The sequence below is a fragment of the Pinus tabuliformis genome, chromosome 7, assembly GCF_031772625.1.
Source record: "Pinus tabuliformis cultivar Carrire ecotype Pingquan chromosome 7, CPIR1, whole genome shotgun sequence".
Classification (NCBI taxonomy): domain Eukaryota; kingdom Viridiplantae; phylum Streptophyta; class Pinopsida; order Pinales; family Pinaceae; genus Pinus; species Pinus tabuliformis.
Window position 1 is genome coordinate 686680510 of NC_142293.1, and position 4146 is coordinate 686684655.

Below are 4146 nucleotides of genomic sequence, written 5' to 3' on the forward strand. Positions count from 1 at the left end.
AACATTCTCTCATTCTTCAACACCCACTAGAAGGGAGTTGCAAACCCCTAATCTCATTTACTAACACCCATTGGAAGGGATCTCCTACCCCTGAATAGATTTACCAGCTACCAATAGAAGAAAGCCTTGACTCCCTAACTCAAGGCTCCAACCCTTAGCTCTTTTGTGAACCACGTTTCATAATGTTTCATACTGGATTAAACTAACTCAAAACATCAAACTTGTAGGCCACTTTTCATCATATTTTTAGACTAGATGCACTTCCATCATTTAAGCTCAATATCAAATAACATTTATGAGATAAATCACTATACCAAATCACTCAATCACGGAACCAATTGAATCATCAAAGTAGTAACTGAATCTTAATCAACCAGTGGAACTAGATCAAACTAATTCATAACATATCATATCAGTGCATAACCATTCACATCACATAAATTAGATAATGCCACTGCAAATCTTGATCAATCATATGCCATAAGGTATAAGTTACGCTTATGAATCACACCTTTGTATGTACGCACTTCTCGTGAAGACTACCTACATACAAATCTCAAAATACTGAAAAACTAAGTCTAAATCATTATCACATTGAATCAATCAATAACTCACATACCGAGACCATCACATATCACTAAACCAAATACCTATCACCACACAGTAGCATCATCACTTCCAGGTATATTAAAGAAGGTATTGAGAAGTAACTGCTAGGTACCTTAAAACTGCTTGCCCAGTAAATTCACAATGCTAAAATGAAAGATATTTAATAAAAAAAATGGAAACGAGATCTACCTCACCTCATCCATCCATCAAGAAGTGTCATGGAGATTGCATTGGATGGTTCGGTTAGGCTATAGAATAGTACTGAAATACCTCTGCTTGAGGAATTTTCCCTTCTCTGCTTCATGATTTGTGGCTCACAGACTTAATTTCACCCAAAAGGAACACACACAAACAAAAATAATAATGACATACATGCAAACCCACACAGAGACACAGAAACATAAGGATAAACAAACACATAGATGAAATAGGTGAGCATTGTCTCATACTGATCACATCAGACTACCACCACGTCAAGAGGAGCGAAATAAAATTCGAAGATAATGTATATCAGGATTTTTCGGCTTGTCCTCTTCATGTATCTTACTTTTTCAGGGTTTGCAATTGGTGTGCCTTTCTTTTTCTAGGTTGTCAAATTTTATTCTAAATATAGAGATAACGGTTAGGTTTTTTGAAATCCAGGGACAATTTAAATAAATTGGAGATTGATAATTAATTAATTGTCGTATTAATTATCGGTCGTATTAAGGCTAATTTCTCTCGTATTCTTCGTCGACTTCACGGTCATATTTGTAGATGATGGAAGATTGCATCCAATTCAATATAACATGCAAAGAGATTTAAACCACAATGTCAACGATCTCGCATCTTCATACAATGATCCAAAGCATCGTTCCGAAACAAAGGTTATCACTAAATGCATTCCGAATCTTCAAGTCTCTGGGAAATGCACTTTATACAATACAATGATACATATTTAAGATTGAACACCAAATCCTCCTATCAGAATACACGACATTCTAATCATAGCATCATTTATTATGTATAGTTTATATGGTTTAGTTGCTTTTGCTCCTCGGAAGGTACGTAAAAATAAAATTTTGAATTTCGTTAAAAGCACTTCCATGAGTTACATTTATGATATTTCTATTCATTATTCCTTTTTAATACATAGGGTATTTAAAATATCGGTGGAGGTTTTTCAAATAAAGTAATTTTTTTTTTAAATATTGGCGGAGGTTTTCCATCGATATGAAATTTTTTAATTTAATTTTTATTTATAAGTTAGAGGTTATTATTCATTAATTTATTTCTAAAAAGGTTAAATAACATGTTATCCTTTTATTTTCTAATTTATGTTTTATATTTTTAATTTAAATTATTTCGAATTATTTTTTAATTATATTTTATATTTTTAATTTAAATTAATTTTTAAAAAATTGTATATAATTATATAATTGTATTTTTTTATTTTATAATAGTATTTCAAAAAATATTTTAATAGCTTATAAAATCACAACCGATGTTATGTACATAGCACCATTTATACACAACACGAGATATACAACATCGACACATCACTGCATATAATACATGTACACAACACCACAGGTACAACAGGTAGAACATATACATAACAGTAGTACTTCACATGGAGAGACCACACTCTCTCTCACAGGGAACCTATCTTCTAGGGTCTTTCCACTCTCCATTCATGTTCCAACATGTCGCCGATCACAATGATTTGATTTAGCCGATGTATCCTTTATCATTACCTATCCATAAAACAACATAGGCATAGTACAAGCATACATTATCAAATCTCATCCATGCAATATTAACCTCATGGATCTTCCAGGTTATTCTTCCCACTTGATTCCTCACAAAGCCAAGTAACTCTTCATGCCATTCACCTACATAAGAAATTGTTCCTCCAAAAGCATGATCCTTGGCAATCTTGTCAGACAATGACATACATACTTACATATATATAATCGTTAGCATAAAATAATCATGATCCCTAACAACCCTGTCAGACAATGACATACACACATACATGTATACATATATAAACATCAACATAATCTAGTTCTGAACATAATTACCTATTATTGTAAGGTCAAGGTTAAGATAACTCTCTTTACCCTCCATGACATGCACAACATTGAGAAGGACAATTCTCAACATAGCCAACACATCTAATACCTTAGATTCATTCAATTTACCTTTCCCGTCACATTTCTCATGAATGTCCTACCACCATCCATTTATCCCAATGGATCCAACCAATCCAACTGACTATCATATTATTTCCTTCAACTATCATTTACTCATGCACGAAGCTTCATTCGAGTCTTACATTACCTCTTGGGTTTCATTTAATGCTTCCCAAGCTCCATTAACTTCCCTCTTTCCCCAATGAATTCCCAAGTCCCCCAAAACATAAAAGGAAAGAACATGAAGAAAACCATGAAAAACCAAAAACATTATAATACCACAAGAAAAGTGCATGGCCATGCACCAAACATAAAATAAACTACAAATCAAGTGCAAATAGATCAAAAAGCATAGAAATCACAAGACTAGTAAAAAAGAACCAGGACTCAACCCCATGGGTTCCCAATGCCTCCAAGGGAAAGATCAACCTCACCCTTCTCCAAGATTCCATGGCCATCTCTTTTTCCATGCAATCCCCTGCATCATACTTCCATAAACACGTAGCTATTAGTGCACACATAAATGTAACAATATACTTGTTACCTTACCTTGTTGTGTTGAGCATACTTCCTTGTAACTGAACACATACATATGTTATCTCTCAAGGGACTCCAATTCCTTGATGAATCCCCCATAACACGAAACCAGATGTTACACATGTCAGTCACATGTTCCAAAGATCAAGACATAATGTATATTAATTTGAAATCAACCTTTACCAAGATTGATAGTCATGCCATAATCAACTCACAGTCATTAACCATAATACTACAACTAGCACCGACTTACACTCAAGTGCATATTAGTTGTCCCAACACATATTGTGATAGTAAAATAATCTTGAAACAAGATAATTCTTTCATGCAATATTATAGACACATACACATATAATGCAATTAATCAAACATTGAGACAAACTGTAAACATATCATGTTAGATAAACCAAACATATGACATAATCACACTCATACCTCAATGTATCTCAGGGGAGGCTATCACATTTGCACAAGTCAGTCCATATTAGTATGACACAATATCACAATTATATCGCCTCATACATGAATATCATAACCTTAAATATATGTACAAACCAATCCAAAATAACATCAACATCCATCTCACCCAATTGCTTAGTTCTAAGCCTACGTCCCCAAAATAATTTCCACCTTTTCAGGGCTTGTCTCCCAAAACTTAGTGAGACTTTCTAGAATTATATATAACATCAACACAAATCCATTCATAAAAAACTTAGTAAATAAATTTATCTAACCAAGCCTAACCATGACAACCATTTCGTCAAACATATGGTGAACATGAAATCTACAAGTAATGAATGCATATCTGAACATAGAGGCCTGG